Below are 20,768 nucleotides of genomic sequence, written 5' to 3' on the forward strand. Positions count from 1 at the left end.
GGTTAGCAAATACGTCAGGACAGACTATCAATTATACAAAAACCAATTTTGTTTCTAGGAAAATTAGAAATTGAAAATTTTTTTTTGACAGGCAGAGTGGATAGTGGGAGAGAGAGAAAGAGAGAAAGGTCTTCCTTTTGCCGTTGGTTCACCCTCCAATGGCCGCTGCGGCCAGCGTGCTGCGGCCGGCGCACCGCGCTGATCCAAAGGCAGGAGCCAGGTGCTTCTCCTGGTCTCCCATGGGGTGCACCACTGCCTTCCTGGGCCACAGCAGAGAGCTGGCCTGGAAGAGGGGCAACTGAGACAGAATCCGATGCCCCGTCCGGGACTAGAAACCGGTGTGCCGGCGCCGCAAGGCGGAGGATTAGCCTAGTGAGCCGCGGCGCCGGCCAGAAGTTGAAATTTAAATGAAACCACTTTTACTTGTATAAGAAAATATTTAGAGTATATACTCTGAAAATATATAAGGTTTATTTGCTTAAAATATATAAAACATTAATTAGAGAAGTCAATGAAAATCTAAATAAGAAAAGACATACAGCAAGTTCATGAGTGAGAAATTCAGTATTGTTAAGATGTCAATTCTCTTACAACTTATTTCTAGATTCAACAAAATCCCAATAAATATGCAGAAGGTTTTTCTGTAGAAATTAACAAGCTTATTTTAAAATTTATGTGGAAATGCAAAGAACCTAGAATAGCAAAACCATTTTGGAAAAGAAAAATGTTGAAAGACTCACACCACTTATTTCAAAGTAGTAAGGCTATAACAATCAGTGAGACAGTGACCTAAAGATAAACATATAAATAAGTGGAACAGAATAGAGTTCAGGAACATATCTCCACACATGCACATACTAACACACACACACACACACACAAAATACTTCAAAATATTTGTGATGGGGCTAGCATTGTGGCACATTGGATTAAGCTGCTGCCTATGATGACAACTGGCATCCCATACAGGCTGCAGTTCTGGTTCCTGCTGCTGGGCTTACAATCATGCTCCCTGTTAATGTGCCCAAGAAAGTAGCAGAAGATAACCCATGTATTTGGGCACTTGCCACCCACGTGGGAGACCTAAATGGTGTTCTAGAATCCTGGCTTCAGCCTGGACCAGCCCTAGCCAATCTAGCTATTTGGAGAATGAACCAGCCAGTGCAAGATGTCTTCCTGTGTCTTTCCCTCTCTCTCTGTAACTCTGCCTTTCAAATAAATAAATAAATCTTTAAAAAAATTTGGTGGGAACATGTAACTAAGAAATAAGTTTATTATGGTGCAAAAAATTTAAATTATGCATAGTATTTTCATAACACACATTTTCAATAAATTTCTATCCTCTATGCTTGGATTTCAAAAATTTTTGAAAACAAAATACTTATCTTTTAATTCTACTTTCCAAAACTTTTTGATGCACCCTGTGTGTGTGTATACATACATATTTGTTGGAAGTGTGCTTTTCACAAAAGTGCCAAGGAAGTTCATTGAGAATACAGTCTTCTCAAATAATTGTATATTCAAGCAATCCTATGTGTATACACTTTTTTTTAAAGATTTATTTTATTTATTTGAAAGACAAAGTTACAGAGAGAGGTAGAGCCAGAGAGAGAGGTCTTCCATCCGCTGGTTCACTTACCAAATACTGCAATGGTCAGAGCAGAGATGAGCTGAGTTGATCCGAAACCAGGAGCCAGGAGCTTCTTCTAGGTCTCCCATGTAGTTGCAGGGACCCAAGGACTTGGGCCAACTTCTACTGCATTTCCAGGCCATAGCAGAGAGATGGACTGGAAGTGGAGCAGCCTGGTCTTGAAACAGCGCCCATATGGGATGCCGGTGCTTCAGGCCAGGGTGCTAACTCACTGTACCACAGCGCCGGCCCCTGTGTAGGCATCTTATAATTTTTATTTACAATAAAAATATGTGTCCACAGGGAGACTTGCTTATGAATATTCAGAGGAGTTTGATTTGTAATAGCCACAAACTGGAGACAACCTTAATCCCCAAATGCTGAAAGAAAAACAAGTTATGTTACATTTATGCAACTTAATACTACTCATTAATAAAAAGAAATTAATTATTGATACACACAACATCAAAATGAATAGAGGAAAATTATGGTAAACAAGATAAATCAGACACAAAAGCTACAAACCTTATGACTGTATGACAGTCTGGAAAAGCCAAAATTATACAGCCAGAAATCAGATCATCCCCATGGGATGGGGCTGGGGATGGAGATGGGGAAAGGACTACCAATTCTTCTCAAACTATTCAGAACAATCGAAAAAGAGAGAGTCCTCCTACATCCTTTCTATGATGCCAGCATCACCTTAATTCCTAAGCCAGAGAAAGATGCAGCAGAGAAAGAGAATTACAGACCAATTTCCCTGATGAACATAGACGCAAAAATCCTCAATAAAATTCTGGACAATAGAATGCACCAACAAGTCAGAAAGATCATCCACCCAGACCAAGTGGGATTTACCCCTGGTATGCAGGGATGGTTCAACATTTGCAAATCAATCAATGTGATACACCACATTAAAAAATGCAGAAGAAAACCATATTATCTCAATAGATGCAGAGAAAGTGTCGCTCCCCCTCTTCGTGGAGGAACGACACTAAACCCTGCCTAGGCTTCATATCCGAATCACGGCACCATTATGTCGCTCCCCGTCTTCGTGGAGGAACGACACAGGACTCTGCGCTGTTCTTTTGTCTGCTTGGCCTTTCCCGGGTTTGCTGCTGGTTCTTCCCGGGTTGGCTACCGACCCTTCCACCTCCGTGGAAGGGCGGTTCCCCCTGCCACATTCCCCACTTCCGCGGGGGAGCGGCACACCGCCGGCCGGCTCTCTCGGGGGCTGCACAGGTGTTCCTTCAGATAGATGTTCCCCTTAGATGTTCCTGGTGCATGTTGTCTCTCTCCTCCTTTATAGTCCTCTTCCACCAATCCCAACTCTGCTACCCACACGCCGAGTATGCTGCTCTCCTCCAATCAGGAGCAGGTCCTACAGTTTATTGGTTGAACTGGAGGCAGCTGTGTAGAAGCTGTTTCTCCCTTCTCAGCACCATATTGTGGGAGAGCAGAAGCATAGAATAAGTCTTAATTCCAGTAACAGTCTAGTCTGAGTTGCTCCCAGTTGCTCCCCACAGAAAGCATTTGATAAAATACAACACCCTTTAGTAATGAAGACTCTAAGCAAATTGGGTATAGAGGGAACATTTCTCAATACAATCAAAGCAATTTATGAAAAACCCACGGCCAACATCCTATTGAATGGGGAAAAGATGGAAGCATTTCCACTGAGATCTGGTACCAGACAGGGATGCCCACTCTCACCACTGCTATTCAATATAGTTCTGGAAGTTTTAACCAGAGCCATTAGGCAAGAAAAAGAAATTAAAGGGATACAAATTGGGAAGGAAGAAGTCAAACTATCCCTCTTTGCAGATGATATGATTCTTTACTTAAGGGATCCAAAGAACTCTACTAAGAGACTATTGGAACTCATACAAGAGTTTGGCAAAGTAGCGGGATGTAAAATCAATGCACAAAATCAACAGCCTTTGTATACACAGGCAATGCCACAGCTGAGGAAGAACTTCTAAGATCAATCCCATTCACAATAGCTACAAAAACAATCAAATACCTTGGAATAAACTTGACCAAGGACGTTAAAGATCTCTATGATGAAAATTACAAAACCTTAGCCGGCGCCGCGGCTCACTAGGCTAATCCTCCGCCTAGCGGCGCTGGCACACCGGGTTCTAGTCCCGGTCGGGGCGCCGGATTCTGTCCCGGTTGCCCCTCTTCCAGGCCAGCCCTCTGCTGTGGCCAGGGAGTGCAGTGGAGGATGGCCCAGGTGCTTGGGCCCTGCACCCGCATGGGAGACCAGGAAAAGCACCTGGCTCCTGGCTCCTGCCATCGGATCAGCGCGGTGTGCCGGCCGCAGCGCGCCGGCCGCGGCGGCCATTGGAGGGTGAACCAACGGCAAAGGAAGACCTTTCTCTCTGTCTCTTTCTCTCACTGTCCACTCTGCCTGTCAAAAAAAAAAAAATTACAAAACCTTAAAGAAAGAAATAGAAGAGGATACCAAAAAATGGAAAAATTTTCCATGCTCATGGATTGGAAGAATCAACATCATCAGAATGTCCATTCTCCCAAAAGCATTTTATAGATTCAATGCAATACCAATCAAAATACCAAAGACATTCTTTTCAGATATGGAAAAAATGATGCTGAAATTTATATGGAGACACAGGAGTCCTTGAATAGCTAAAGCAATCTTGTACAACAAAAACAAAGCCGGAGGCATCACAATACCAGATTTCAGGACATACTACAGGGCAGTTGTAATCAAAACAGAATGGTACTGGAACAGAAACAGATGGATAGACCAATGGAACAGAATTGAAACACCAGAAATCAATCCAAACATCTACAGTCAACTTATATTTGATCAAGGATTCAAAACCAATCCATGGAGTAAGGACAGTTTATTCAATAAATGGTGCTGGGAGAATTGGATTTCCATGTGCAGAAGCATGAAGCAAGACCCCTACCTTTCACCTTACACAAAAATCCACTCAACATGGATTAAAGACTTAAATCTATGACCCAACACCATCAAATTATTAGAGAACATTGGAGAAACCCTGCAAGATACAGGTACCAGCAAAGACTTCCTAGAAAAGACCCTGGAGGCACAGGCAGTCAAAGCCAAAATTAACACTTGGGATTGCATCAAATTGAGAAGTTTCTGTACTGCAAAAGAAACAGTCAGGAAAGTCAAGAGGCAACTGAAAGAATGGGAAAAAATATTTGCAAACTATGCAACTGATAAAGGGTTAATAACCACAATCTACAAAGAGATCAAGAAACTCCACAACATCAAAACAAACAACTCACTTAAGAGATGGGCCAAGGACCTCAATAGACATTTTTCAAAAGAGGAAATCCAAATGGCCAACAGACACATGAAAAAATGTTCAAGATCACTAGCAATCAGGGAAATGCAAATCAAAACCACAATGAGGTTCCACCTCACCCCAGTTAGAATGGCTCACATTCAGAAATCTACCAACAACAGATGCTGGCGAGGATGCGGGGAAATAGGGACACTAACCCACTGTTGGTGGGAATGCAAACTGGTCAAGCCACTATGGAAGTCAGTCTGGAGATTCCTTAGAAACCTGAATATAACCCTACCGTTCGACCCAGCCATCCCACTCCTTGGAATTTACACAAAGGAAATTAAATTGGCAAACAAAAAAGCGGTCTGCACCTTAATGTTTATTGCAGCTCAATTCATAATAGCTAAGACCTGGAACCAACCCAAATGCCCATCAACAGTAGACTGGATAAAGAAATTATGGGATATGTACTCTATAGAATACTATACTGCAGTCAAAAACAACGAAACCTAGTCATTTGCAACAAAATGGAGGAATCTGTGAAACCATCATGCTGAGTGAAATAAGCCAGTCCCAAAGGGACAAATATCATATGTTCTCCCTGATTAGTAACAACTAATCAAGCACAAAAAAGGAAACCTGCTAAAGTGAAAGGGACACCATGAAAAACAGTGAATTGATCAGCCCTTTTCCTGACTGTTGATGTACAATTTAATACTTTATCCCTTTTAGTATTTTCTTTTTTCTAGTTAATAAAATTGGTTGAACTCTGTAATTAACACACATTTATTCTTAGGTGTTTACATTTAACTGAAAAGTGATCCCTGTAAAATATAAGAGTGGGAATAAGAGAGGGAGGAGATGTACAATTTGGGACATGCTCAATCAGACTTGCCCCAAATGGTGGAGTTAGAAATGTGCCAGAGGATTCCAATTCAATCCCATCAAGGTTGCATGTACCAATGCCATTTCACTAGTCCAAGTGATCATTTCAGTTCACAATTCAATTCACTGGTAGGTCTAAGAGTCAAAGGGATCAGATAAACAAGACTAGTATCTGTGAACACTAACTGATAGAAGAAAAAAGGGAGAGAATGATCCAACATGGGAAGTGGGATACACAGCAGACTCGGAATGGCAGATGTCCTAAACAGCACTCTGGCCGCAGAGTCAGCCCTTAAGGAATTCAGATCTGGCTGAAGAGCCCATGAGAATATTTTAGGTATGGAAAGGCAAGACACTCTGGCAAAAAACAAAACAACAACAACAACAAAAAAACGTAAATGAAAGATCCCTGTGAGTGAGATCCCAGCAGAAAGAACAGGCCATCAAAGAAGGAGGTACCTTTCTCTGAAGGGAGGAGAGAACTTCCACTTTGACTATGACCTTGTCTAAATATGATCAGAGTTGGTAAACTCAAAAGGCTTCCATAGCCTTGGAAACTCATGAGTAGAGCCTAGGGAGATTACTGATGCCATAAACAAGAGTGTCAATTTGTTAAGTCAACAACAGGAGTCACTGTGCACTACTCCTCATGTAGGATCTCTGTCCTTAATGTGTTGTTCAATGTGAAGTAATGCTATAACTAGTACGCAAACAGTATTTTACACTTTATGTTCTTTGTAGGTGCAAACTGATGAAATCCTTACTTAGTATATACTAAATGGATCTTCTGTATATAAAGATAATTGAAAATGAATCTTGATGTGAATGGAATGGGAGAGGGAGTGGGAGATGGGAGGAGTGCGAGTGGGAGGGAATTATGGGGGGGAAAGCCATTGTAATCCATAAACTGTACTTTGGAAATTTATATTTACTAAATAAAAGTTTAAAAAAAAGAAAATAGAAAAAATTTTTGGAGTTATGAGGTAATTCTATATATTTAGGGGTTGTTATACAACTGTATACATTTGTCAAAACTCACAGAATTGTATGCTTAAATAGCATAAATTTTATGTAGGTAAACTATACCTCCAAAAACCTACCTTGAGGGGCAAAAAAGGTTCTCAGAAATATATCACTAAGTAACTGTTTTTTTTTTAAATTTTGTATGTTTTAGTTTAGTATCCCCAAATTATTTGCTATTGAAAACTTTTTGGTACTTTGTTATTCTATAGAAGTCTCCATAGTGACCTACGACACTAATTTTGTAAAGGTGTTCACTGCCATTTTACATATAAATTGACAACACAAAAATTAATAAGAGAAGGAAAGTTTTTAAAGTAATTTTTGAGGGTTGTAGCTCCATCACAGTCATAATATTGCATGTGTTTTGGGGTAGAGCACTATGTACAGAGAAGCAGTATGGAATAGTACCCAAGAGTAAAGTGCATCACATGAAAGGAATGTCTACTATTTATTAGATCTTGCATGCATTGTCTTGCATTTAGGTCACTCAGAAATAAAAGCAGGGCCTTTGCAGCGGCTCATTAGACTAATCCTCTGCCTGCGGCGCCAGCACCCGGGTTCTAGTCCCGGTTGGGGCGCCGGATTCTGTCCCGGTTGCTCCTCTTCCAGTCCAGCTCTCTGCTGTGGCCCGGGAGTACAGTGGAAGATGGCCCAAGTCATTGGGCCCTGCACCTGCACAGGAGACCAGGAGAAGTACCTGGCTCCTGTCTTCGGATTGGCGTGATGCGCAGGCCACAGCGGCCATTGGAGGGTGAACCAACAGCAAAGGAAGACCTTTCTCTCTGTCTCTCTCTCTCACTGTGCACTCTGCCTGTCCAAAAAAAAAAAAAAAAAAAAAGAAAGAAAGAAAGAAAGAAAGAAAAGTGGGAGATGGAAGTCAACTGTTAACTGAGGATTCAGCTTGATGACTAGAAAATGAAAGGGGTTTGCATAGTGATTAGGAAGCACTCAAGAGGCACATATAGTTCTAACCGACGGGCAGGCAGGAAAAGGCTCAAGGAAGAGTTTGTTAAGATGGTGCCTGAACAAGGTATATTAGCACAGGTTGACTTTTTTTTTTTTAACTTTTATTTAATGAATATAGATTTCCAAAGTACAGCTTATGGACTACATTGGCATCCCCACCCCCCCGATGACTTCCCTTCCACCTGCAACCCTCCCCTTTCCCGCTCTCTCTCCCCTTCCATTCATATCAAGATTCATTTTCAATTTTCTATATATACAGAAGATCAGTTTAGTATACATTAAGTAAAGATTTCAACAGTTTGCACCCACAGAGAAACACAAAGTGAAATATACTGTTTGAGTACTCGTTATAGCATTAAATCTCAATGTACAGCACATTAAGGACAGAGATCCTACATGAGGAGTAAGTGCACAGTGACTCCTGTTGTTGACTTTACAAATTGACACTCCTGTTTATGGCATCAGTAATCTCCCTATGCTCCCGTCATGAGTTTCCAAGGCTATGGAAGCCTTTTGAGTTCTCCGACTCTTATCTTATTTAGACAAGGTCATAGTCAAAGTGGAGGTTCTCTCCTCCCTTCAGAGAAAGGTACCACTTTCTTTGAAGAACAGGTTGACTTTAGGTAGTCACAGAATGCAGGGAAAGAGAGAGGAACACTGTAGAGAAAGAAAAACATGTGCAACATAGGAGATACGATCTTTGAGAGAAAATTCAAGTGGCCAGCACTGTTAGAATACAAAGATTTTTGTGGAAATGTTAATTAGGGAATGACATTCGATTTGAATTTCAAAAGAAAACTGTAATAGCATCATGGGCATGATTAGAGAAGTAAAACTAAACATAGAAACTAGTCAGGAGGCCTTCATAGTGCTTGAAGTGGGAAGTTACTGAGTGTAAACCTGGGTGGTATTAATGTGTACAAAAAAGAAGAGACATATGATAGAACCATTTAGAAGCAAGATTTGATACTAATTGAATACGAGTGTACCTGGAGAGGGAAGCACAAGAAGGGGTCTATCTGGATCTTGGTAAAAAGTCATATAAATGCAGTTCCAGAAAAGAATCCTTCTCAAAGAACTAACACAATACATGAAACAATATTTATACATCTGTGCTCTCTACAACTCTGTGCAGTGTTAAACAGGTGGGAGAGTCTCAAAATCTTCTTGGATAAATGACCAAATGATTAAGAATATTTGTTCTTCATTATTCTAATTTAATTTCTGATTCAGGAAGAGACAAAAATTTATTTTAATAGAACTTAAATAAACTATAACTATTTCAAAGTTCCAAAAAATTTCAATTACTTCCGAAAATCTATAAAGTCAAAACATATGGGCCGGCGCCGCAGCTCACTAGGCTAATCCTCCGCCTTGCGGCGCCGGCACACCGGGTTCTAGTCCCGGTCGGGGCGCCGGACTTTGTCCCGGTTGCCCCTCTTCCAGGCCAGCTCTCTGCTGTGGCTCGGGAGTGCAGTAGAGGATGGCCCAAGTGCTTGGGCCCTGCACCCCATGGGAGACCAGGATAAGTACCTGGCTCCTGCCATCGGATCAGCGCGGTGCACCAGCCGCAGTGCGCCGGCTGTGGTGGCCATTGGAGGGTGAACCAACGGCAAAGGAAGACCTTTCTTTCTGTCTCTCTCACTGTCCACTCTGCCTGTCAAAAAAACAAAAAAATGAAAGATTTCATAAGGCTAAAGAAATCGGTATCTTCTTTTTTATATTAAAGTATGTTTTAAAGCTAAAGATTAATAATAAAACTTTTTTTTTACTATCAAAATTAGTTAGATATTCCATTTATTTAAATGGACTGCTGTATCCCATATTGAAGTGCTGGTTTGAATTCCAGCTTCTCTGCTTCCCATCCAGTGTCCTGCTGGTACAAAAGAAGACAGCCAATGATGGCCCAAGTACTGTGTCCCTGTCACCCAGGTGGGAAACCCGGATGGAGCTGCTGGTTCTTGTCTTCGGCCTGGCCTAGCTCTAACTGTTGTAGGCACTTGGGGAGTGAGCCAGTGGATAGATGGTATCTCCCTTTCTCTTTGTATGTCACTCTGCTTTTCAAATCAATCAATCTTTAATAAAAAACTATAGTAACTTCTCATTAGTACTTTTTTTCCTCTAGAAAAGTATTTATATGATTTGTATGTGTTTAACAAAAGTAACTCGTAGTAAATTCTCTGCTGTTCACATTATTCTAAATCTTTTTCATTATTCCTAAATGACCATTCCTATTCTCATTTCTCTCCTTGCTAGCTGAAGACCTTATCTCCCACTTTACTAACAAAATGAAGACATCCAGCTCGAGTGCCCTCATTCTCCTCAAATGATTGTTTTTTCAGTATACTGGACAAAAAACTAAATATGAACTTCCCTGACACTATAGTACACAAGTTGAATGTTAATTTAAAAGATGAACTAGGTTTATAACTTGGTTTGATACAATTATAGATGACAAAACCTAGGTCCAAAGAGGTTAAACAGTCCATGGGGACAAGATGATTTTTTTCACCTTATAAGTTTTCTTCAGGTTCATCAGCTGTTACAAATATACCACTTAGGTGGGGGATGTTGATAATGCAGGAAACTACGAATGTGTGGGGGCAGGGGGCACAGGAAAAATCTCTGTAACTTCTCTCTTTTTTTTTTTTTTTTATAAATATTTATTTGAAAGGAAGATTTGGAGAGAGAGACATCTTCCATCCTCTGGTTTACTCCCAAATGACAGTAAAAGCCAGAGCTGGGTCAGTCTGAAGCTAAGAGCCAGGAGCCAGGAGTTTCACATGAGTCTCCTTTGTACTTGTGCCATCTTCTGCTGCTTCCCCAGGTGTATTAGCAGGGAGCTGAATGGGAAGTAGAACAGCCATGAGTTGAACCAGTGCCCATATGGGATGGTGATGTCACAGGCATCAGAATTACCTGCTAGGCCACGGTGCCAGCCCCTTTTTCTCAATTTTGCCGTAAACTTAAAAATTCTCTAAAAATATATGTATAAAAAATGCCCCCTAAGCTTTACAAATCCATTATCCTGGGGGCAGTGCCGTGGCATAGTGGCTAGAGCCATTGCCTGCAGTGCCAGCATCCCATATGGGTGCCAGTTCAGGTCCCGGCTACTCCACTTCTGATCCAGCTCTCTGCTGTGGTCTGGGAAAACAGTAGAAGATGGCCCAAGTCCTTGGGCTCCTGTACCCACACAGGAGACCCGGAAGAGGCTCCTGGCTCCTGGTTTCGGATCAGCGCAGCTCTGGCTGATGCGGCCAACTGGAGAGTGAACCAGCAAATGCAAGACCCCTCTCTCTCTTTGCCTCTTCTCTCTCTGTGTAACTCTTTGAAGTAAAAATAAATCCTTAAAAAAATCCATTGTCCTATGATTAAATAGAAAGTCTATGAGTTAAGAGAAAAAGACAAAGTTGGCTGCAGTTTATAAATTCATAGTGTACTAGGATTATTTAAACTCTTACTTTAAATCAGTTAAAAATAAAGATGTTGGGGCCGACTTTGTAGTGCAGGGAGTAAAGCTACTGCATGCGATGCTGGTATGCCAACAGATGCCAGTTTGTTTCCCAGCTGCTCCTCTTCCTAACCAGCCCCCTGCTAATACCTGCTAAAGCAGTGGAAGATGGTCCAGGTGCTTGGGTCCCTGCCACCCATGTGGGAGATCAGGAAGATGCTCCTGGCTCCTGGCTTCAGCCTGGCCTAGCCCATGATGATGTGGCCATCTGCAGAGTGAAGTAGCAGATGGAAAAACTCTTCTTCTTTATCTCTCCCTCTCTGACACTCTTTCAAATAAAATAAATCTTAAAAAAAGTCTATCAGTGTATATGTTAATTTATTAAGAAAATATTTACTGAAGGCCTACCTAATACCAGGAACTGTATTAGGCTGTGGGAATACAATAGTGAACAAACAATAATATTCCTTCTGGGGCTTATATTCTAGTGAGGAGTGACATAGAATATAATATTAAATAAGCAAACTGTATTATATCATATGGTGAGAAATACAAATGGCGTAACAAACCAGAAAGAGGCATATTAATTTTCAAGAGTAAGGGGAGGGAGAGTTAAATATTCTAAAAATGGTCATCAGGGAAGCCATCATTGAGAAGGTAAAAAGGGAGGTAAGAGGAATGGAGGAAAAGTGGGAGGAAGTTAGAATGCGATCTTTAGGCAGTGCAAAAGCTTTAAGGTAGAATAACTTCTTTCTTTTCACAAAGATTTATTTTATGTATTTAAAAGGCAGTTACACACTGGAGCCACGGCTCACAGGGCTAATCCTCCACCTGTGGCGCCAGCACACGGGGTTCTAGTCCCGGTCGGGGCGCCGGATTCTGTCCTGGTTGCCCCTCTTCCAGGCCAGCTCTCTGCTGTGGCCAGGGAGTGCAGTGGAGGATGGCCCAAGTGCTTGGGCCCTGCACCCCATGGGAGACCAGGAGAAGCACCTGGCTCCTGGCTTCGGATCAGTGCGGTGCGCCGGCTGCGGTGCGCCAGCTGCGGCAGCCATTGGAGAGTGAACCAACGGTAAAGGAAGACCTTTCTCTCTGTCTCTCTCTCTCACTGTCCACTCTGCCTGTAAAAAAAAAAAAAAAAAAAAAAAAAGGCAGTTACAGAGAGACAGAGAGAATCTTCCATCCACTGGTTTATTCCCCAAATGGCCGCAGTGGCCTGGTCAAGCTCAGGTGAGAGCCAGAATCCTGGAACTCCATCTAGGTCTCCCATGTTGGGGTCAGGGACCCAAGCACCTAGACCATCTTTCACTAATTTCTCAGGTGCAGTTGAAAGAAACTGAATTGAAAGTGGAACAGCTGGACTTAAAGCAGTGCTCATATGGAGTGCCAGCTCTACTGGTGGGGCTTAACCTGCCACACCACAATGTGGGCCCATAGTAGAATCATTTCAGTTTCAGTTTCATGAGAAACAGTTCAGAACAGAGGACAGCTGGACTAGAGCATAGCGAAGGAGGGGAGATTAACAGGCAATAAGAATAGCAAGGTATTAACAGTAATAGGTTAAGGTCTCATATGAAGAGTGAGACAAGGCCGGTGCCACGGCTCACTAGGCTAATCCTCCGCCTAGCGGCACCGGCACACCGGGTTCTAGTCCCGGTCAGGGCGCCGGATTCTGTTCCGGTTGCCCCTCTTCCAGGCCAGCTCTCTGCTGTGGCCAGGGAATGCAGTAGAGGATGGCCCAAGTCCTTGGGCCCTGCACCCCATGGGAGACCAGGAGAAGCACCTGGCTCCTGCCATCGGATCAGCATGGTGCGCCGGCCGCAGCATGCTGGCCGTGGCGGCCATTGGAGGGTGAACCAACGGCAAAGGAAGACCTTTCTCTCTGTCTCTCTCTCTCACTGTCCACTCTGCCTGTCAAAATAACTAAATAAATAAATAAATAAAGAGTGAGAGAAGCTGTGGGAGGATTTTTGAGTAAATAAATGATGCAAACAGGTCAGCAGTGTGGCTCAATGGGTTAAACTGCCACCTGCAATCCTGGATCCCATACTGGAGCATCAGTTCAAGTCCCAGCTGCTCTGCTTCTGATCCAGCACCCTGTTAATGTGCCTGGGAAAGCAGAAGATGACCCACATACTTGGATCCCTGCATCCACATGAGGCCCACAAGAGTTCCTGGCTTCTGACTTCAGGCTGTCCCAGCCCCAACTAATACAGCTATTTGGGGAGTGAACCAGTGGATGGAAGATCTCTTTTTCTCTGTCCCTTTCTCTGCCACTCTTTCAAATATATATATATTTAAAGACTTAAAGAGTTTGATGTTAATATCTTCAAAAAGGTCTAGTCTGGCTTTTATACTGACTATAAGAGGATAAGGGGTTAAGTAAGATGACAGTTGCAATCATCCAGGTAAGTGGTAGCCATGGTGAGAAGTGATTACATTCTGGATATTTTTCAAAGGTGCAGCCTATAGAATATGCTAATACATGGGATGTGGGATGTGAGAGAAAAAAAATAATATATTTGACCTGAAAACCTGAGGATGGAGTTGTCATTACTGAGGAAGGGAAGACTATGGGAAAAGCTGGCTTAGAAGAGAATGTAAGGATAGCAATCAGGAGTCCAATTTTAATCACGTTAAGTATGAAATAATTAAACATCTAACTGGGGATGTAAAGTAGGCAATTAGAAGTCAGGAATCCAGAACTCAACCCAGATCTCTTACATGGTGGTAGTTTCCCAAGTACTTGGGCCATCATCTACTGCCTCATAGGATCTGCACTAGCAGGAAGCTAGAATTAGAGACAGGCAGTCTGATTTGGGCATCCCAAGCACTATCTGAATGGCTACATCAAACTCCCACCTCTGGAATTCACTCATGATTAGTATGTTATTATTTTGAACAGAATCATCACCCAATAATCTTTGAAAAACTAAAAATGGTGGAATAGATTATATACACTTCTTTATAACTCGCAAAAAACTTTTATTTATTTATTTATTTATTTATTTATTTATTTTAAATTGAGAAGCAGAGACAGGGATAGAGAGTTCACCAATCCACTAGTGCATGTCCTAAATGCCTGCAACAGCCATGCTGGACCCAGCTGAATCTAGAAGCCAGGAACTCAATCCAAGTCTCCTCTGAAGGTGGCAATAAGTCAATACTTGAGCAATTACTACTGTCTCTCAGGGTGTGTATCAGCAGGAAGCTGGAATCAGAAGCCTCACTTGGGTTTAAAATCCAGCTACGGGATGTGGGCATCTTAATTGCTAGGCCAAATTCCCACCCTCTCATGTATTTATTCTTGTTTGAGTCTAACAATCTGTGAAATTGGCACTCAAAGAAATTTGGAAAATACAGCTAGTCTAAAACTTTGCCTTCATTCTTCACTCAGTAACTAATTATTTCATACCTAGAAAACAGAACAGCAGATGGAAATTCATGTGCATGAAAATTTGGATATTCAAATAGCATAAGTTGTAAGGCAATTTTTAGAAGACTGGGTTAGGCCTAAACCCATAGTTGTGTAATGCTTTTTCAAGGACAATATGAATGGTTGCTGGCACTTATGATGGGTGGCAGAAGCAAGGTGAAATTTAGGCAGACAGTCTTATTTTGTAAACTGGACTAAACTATTTTTCTCTGAATACTTTATATTGGCATATAGTTTATAACCAGACTTTTCTCCAACTCCTAAGTATTTAAAAATTTTGGCCAATGTATACAACTTCAGATGACTCCTAGTTGGGGGGTAGTAATCATGGTAAACAAAAATTTTGTACTCAACTTTTAATGCTGAAATTTAAAGGGCAGAGTGTCACATTTCATAGGATCACTGGCAAACACATGGCATCCCATCTGTCAACCCAAGAATGTCACAAAAACTCCATAATTTAGCTTCATGAAATTACCTGCATCATTATTCCACTCACTGAGCTCCTGTGTTCATTGTCTAAAAATTCACAGCTCTGCCACCTGTGGCTACCAATATTACAGTGTTTTTTTTTTTTCCTGTTGGCTAGTATCATGCTTTTTAGTGAGTAAACTATAGGATATTATAATTAAAGTTCTCTTCGTCAATTCAGGAAAATTCTTCATGCAAGTTTTTTTAATGTTGCAATCCCTAAAGTATCATATACCTGGGGATAAACCCAAGAACTGGAAAAATAATGAGCAGAAGCATCTTAAACTGGACAGTATCATGTTGAGTGAAATAAGCCAGACACAGAAAGACAAATTTTGCATTTCTCCCTTGTATGTGGGAACTAAAAAAGCAAAAAATGCCTTTGTGCATTTGAAAAATACACTGTTTTGTCAGAGTTTGTTTTGAATCTTTGTTGGGCAAATTTTTATGAGCTTACTATATAGTTTTGGTGGTCTGTGATTACCTTGAAGTTTACTGATATTGGTGAAGTTGACATTTTTTCATTTGATTATTATTATGTCCCCTGTGTTCCTGCTAAGCTATGGTCTTTTACTTTTTGTTTGCTAAACTCTTTATTTCGTAGAGCATTAAGCCTTTGACTATAACAGAAAATGAAAATAATGGTATCTCAAACATTTTTTAAAAACTTTTTAAAAAGAAGGGAATCTAAGTTTACCCTTCTTGAAATAAGAAAACAGGTAAAACATGCCCCATTTTTTCAGTCTCTCAGAGCTTCATAAAATAAGTACAGGAACAAAAACAGACCAAAAATATAATAAAAATGGTGAGATAAAGATAATGAGAAATTTCAATGGAATTCTCTGAGAGAAAGCAGGAGAGTAGTGCTCGGTAGTGGAAACTATAACTTGGGTGTCTACATAGATTATCCAAGAGAAACATGCATTCTTTTTCCTTTCAATTCTAATTTGCACAACAGAATCTTGGAAAGGTTTAGGAGAAGGAGGCACAAGGCACTGGATGTGCTGGTAGTGAAAGCTTAACACTGAAAACAAGGAGTTGAAAAGTGACTAAGGTTGAAAAGTGGCTAAGTCCCCAGGTTTTGTCTCCTACCTTATATCCCTAAACTAAGTTATTATTCTGTTTTCTAAAATATCAATGTTTTAGTCTCTATTTGGTTTACTAGAACTAAGATGTTTTGGATCAGCGACATTGGTCAGAGTGAAGTACAGGAAGGGAAAGGTTACTGATGCCAAAAAAGATTAAGTCTAAATTTTCAAGAAAGGAAGAAAGGAAAAGGAAAAAAGGAAGAAGAGAAGAGAAAGAGAAAGAAAGAGAAAGAAAAAGAAAGAAACTGATGTTTGGGAGATTCTAATAAAAAAAAAATCAGGTTCATGACAATCATGATATAGCTGAAGGACCTGTTCAAAAATATACAGATCTTCCATACACCATTCTAGCATACTATTCTTAAAAATGAAATAGCTAAACATCACACGACGTTTGAGGAAATTCTTCAACATGAAAGACAGACTCAAGACTTCAGAGAAAATATATCCAGAGGAATCAGGGACACTGAAGGGAATGCAATATAACTAAAAGATGTTCTTAGAGAGGTAACAGGATTATTGCAAGTGAAAACAAGAATAGGATGCTATAAAAACTGGAAGTGGAACACAGAAAAATTTTGGAAAACAGTAAAATGGCCAAAAATCAGAAATTCAATAGATCTGGAAGATAATGTTGAGTAGAGCAAAAAGATCAAACAGATGAAAAGTAAAAAAACAAAACAACTTAGAGGATCCTCCCCCCCCCAAAAGCCTAGCTTTTTAATAAGAAAATGGAGGGAATGACATCTTCAAAAGAATTACACAGGAAAATCTCTTAAAACTGAAATATCTAGAGAACAGTCTATATTAGAGCAGGGGGATAGAAGGAAAAAGAAGATGAGGAAAAACAAAGAAATTGATGTTTGAGTGCTTGGAAAATAACACTGAAAAACTAGGGTAAATTTAGAAATGAAAAATAAATACAAATTAGCAAATGAAAACTTTAAAAATTACTGGTTCTGGGGGCAGGGGATAATGAGGGTTCCTTAAGAAAGAAAGAGAGGTTGTAGTGTCCTATTTGGCTCAGTAATAAAATGAATTTGGGGAGTGAACTGTGGATGGAAGACATATTTTTCTCTCTGTTGCTGTTCTTCAAATAAAAACAGTAACTCTAAATAAATTTGTAAAAATAAAATGTATTTGGTCACAGTAAAGTCATAATAAAGTATAGACTATGTAGGAAAAATAGGGAAGGGGAAATGAAGTGGTGGGAAAGATGTCATTGATAACATTGATATGAAGTAAAATATATCATTTAGAAATATGGTAATAACTGAGAAAACACATTTGTTCACAAGAATTCAAGTGTGATTTGGGAAGGGGGGTTGGCATTATTTTAAGTTTTTTAGTAACATGCTTCTTAAAAACTATGTACATTCAATAAAAAAACTAAATAAAATATCAAAAGGAAATCCTAATATTTAACAGAGAAAATAAGTAAGATTGGAAAACTAAAGGTCAAGATCTATATAGGAGCATGCAGCTGGTTCCCAATCTATGATGTTTTGGCTTACAATCTTTATTTTAAAAAAAAGATTTATTTATTTATTTGAAAGAGTTACAGAAAGAAAGGGAATCTTCAACCATTGGCTCACTCTTTAAGTGGCTGCAATAGCCAGGGCTGAACCAGGCTGAAGCCAAGGGCTGGGAGGTTCAACAAGTAGCCCACGTGGGTGCAGGGGCCCAAGCACTTGGGCTGTCTTCTGCTGCTTTTCCCAGGCCATTAGCAAGGAGTTGGAACAGAAGTGGAGCAGCTGGGTCGGTATTGCTGGTGGCAGCCTTACCTGCTACACCACAATGCCAGCCCCTTGCTTACAATTTTTGAGTTTATGATGATGCAAAGCCACATGAAAATAATGGCTTTAGGAACTGAATTTTGAATTCTGAATCTTGGCATTTTCCTAGGCTTGCAATATATGGCATGATACTCTCTCAAGATGCTGAGCAGTGGTCACATGATTATAAGGAGGAAAAACTGTTATCATACAGTTTACTGTGTTATTAAGCTATGATGTTCAGAAGGTATTTTCTACTTATGATAATTTCAGATAGAGAGGGAGAGTGAGAGGACTCCCATCCACAGGCTCACTTCCCAAATACCCACAATGGCAGGGGTAGGGGTAGGAGGACAGCAAGTCAGGAGCCAGGAACTCAATCCACGTCCCCCATGCAAGGTGCAGGAATCCAACCAGCTGGACCATCACTGTTGCCTCTCAGGTTCCACAGAAGGAAGCTGGAATCAAGAGCAGGAGCTGGAAAATGAACCCAGGCACTTCAATGTGGAATGTAGGTCTCTCTCTCTCTTTTTTTTTTTTTTTTTACAGGCAGAGTGGACAGTGAGAGAGAGAGAGAGACAGAGAGAAAGGTCTTCCCTTGCCCTTGGTTCACCCTCCAATAGCCGCCACAGCTGGCGCACTGTGCTGATCCAATGGCAGGAGCCAGGTACTTATCCTGGTCTCCCAGCGGGGCAGGGCCCAAGTACTTGGCCATCCTCCACTGCACTCCCTGGCCACAGCAGAGAGCTGGCCTGGAAGAGGGGCAACCGGGATAGAATCAGGCACCCCGACTGGGACCAGAACCTGGTGGGCCGGCACTGCAAGGCGGAGGATTAGCCTAATGAGCCGCGGCGCTGGCAGAATGTAGGTCTCTTAACTGGTATCTTAGTAATTAGGGCAAATGCTCACCTCTAGATTTTTTTTATTTATTGTGGTGAAATAATGTTTCTTATTTTCACATTATGTTAGTGTTTTGATTTACTAAATTAATGCTTTTGTTTGGCATCTATAACTTTGCAAGATGTGTGTGTATATATATATATATAATGTATATATACACTAACTATTAAAAACAAGAATAAAAGATCTAACATGTCATACTACAGCTGAAAGAATCTCTTTAACAATTTACCTCTGTGAAAGATTGCTCTCAAAATTAAGTAGTCATTGGTTGTGAGGAACAGAAACTCACTGAAATTAGCTAAGCAGGGGCTGGTGCTGTGGCGCAGTGTGTTAAAGGCCTGGACTGAAGCGCCGGCATCCCATATGGGTGCTGGTTCTAGTCCCAGCTGCTCTTCTTCTGACTCCTGGCTTTGGATCAGCACAGCTCCGGCTGTTGCAGCCATCTGAGGAGTGAACCAGCGGATGAATACCTCTCTCTCTGTCTCTACCTCTCTCTGTACAACTGTTTTTCAGATAAATAAAACAAAATCTTTTTAAAAAATTAGCTAAGTAATGATGGAGAACTTATTTGCAGAAATATTTTTTTAAATTTATTTGACAGGTGAATTATAGACAGTGAGAGAGAGACAGAGAGAAAGGTCTTCCTTCCTTTGGTTCACCCCCCAAATGGCTGCTATGGCCAGTGCGCTGCATCAATCAGAAGCCAGGAGCCAGGTGCTTTCTCCTGGTCTCCCATGCGGGTGCAGAGCCCAAGCACTTGGGTCATCCTCCACTGCCTTCCCAGGCCACAGCAGAGAGCTGGACTGGAAGAGGAGCAACCGGGACTAGAACCCGGAGCCCATATGGGATGCCAGTGCCACAGGCGAAGGATTAACCAAGTGAGCCACGGCGCCGGCCCCTGAAGAAATATTTAAAGAATAAATCACTAATTAAAAACTCAAGAACAGGTCTTTCAAGACTCAAAGACACAGAGAGTTATCAAGATCCATGAAAGTTACTTCATTCTCTCCAATTCTCTATCCAGAGTCACAAGAATGCCCATATCTTCATCCTTATATGTGCAGAATCTACAGAGCAGATTCCTCATTCATAAGGATCGCAAATGAGATGGTAAAGTGTGAAAAATGTAAAGAAGAATCTATGTCTTCCTCTGTGCTCACCCTTAAATTTTTTTCCACATGTAGGCACTGGTATTCTAAATCTGGGATGTTTTAGGAAAACTCCCAATCTTCTTTTTTCTCCTAGAGACATTATCACAATTGACCAGTATTCTAGGTCAATATGATACCCTGGTGATGTAAGTTGTTATTTGAAGATTTTCATAAGGGTGCCAGTGGTATGAAAACAACCCCTGTATTACAGAAGAGTATTCCAGGAATTATTGTTTATACAACTGTTGCTTTGATTATTATTAAAGGAGTTTAAAAAGTACATTTCTATTTTCAACCATGTGGAACCAATCCTTACAACCTCATCTATTTTATTTCATATGTAGCTAAGAAGCAAGAAATAGGGTTAAGATGATGAGTAATGGGCTAGAAGAAAATATACTAGGTTCTAAAATGCAAGGTATTTGAATTAGCATGTTACCAGGCACAAAAATATCTCATTTATTCATGTCTTGATACTTTTATTCATTTTCTCTTGAAGCTGAAAATTTTAATTAAAATTATTTTAAATGATGTTCATATCTCGGCCTTGTTTACTGAAGTCATTAAAGGGAAACTCCAAAGAGAAAAGAAAAAATCTGTGTGTTAGAAGTGTTTATCAGCAGTGGTTTTATGGATTAAAAATTTTCAGTTTAGGTTACATGTCGTAAAAGACTCAAGACAGGTGTGATTATAATCTCACTGCAT

General features: G+C 40.8%; 1 long non-coding RNA gene across 17 annotated transcripts in view; it reads right to left on the reverse strand.

Moving 5' to 3' along the window:
* The window catches only part of LOC103348112 (uncharacterized), a 210,480-nt gene that overhangs the window by 172,303 nt on the left and 17,409 nt on the right, over window positions 1-20,768 (reverse strand). Inside the window, exon 3 of one of the 17 annotated variants that reach the window (XR_016235883.1) lies at window positions 11,993-12,360. The exons of the other annotated variants lie outside the window; for them this stretch is intronic. This is a non-coding gene — a long non-coding RNA (uncharacterized LOC103348112). Of the gene's footprint in view, window positions 1-11,992; window positions 12,361-20,768 lie in introns of those variants that run through there. 17 annotated transcript variants of the gene reach the window in all.

This window comes from Oryctolagus cuniculus, chromosome 6 (assembly GCF_051225735.1).
Source record: "Oryctolagus cuniculus isolate XC-2025 breed Fujian yellow rabbit chromosome 6, ASM5122573v1, whole genome shotgun sequence".
Classification (NCBI taxonomy): domain Eukaryota; kingdom Metazoa; phylum Chordata; class Mammalia; order Lagomorpha; family Leporidae; genus Oryctolagus; species Oryctolagus cuniculus.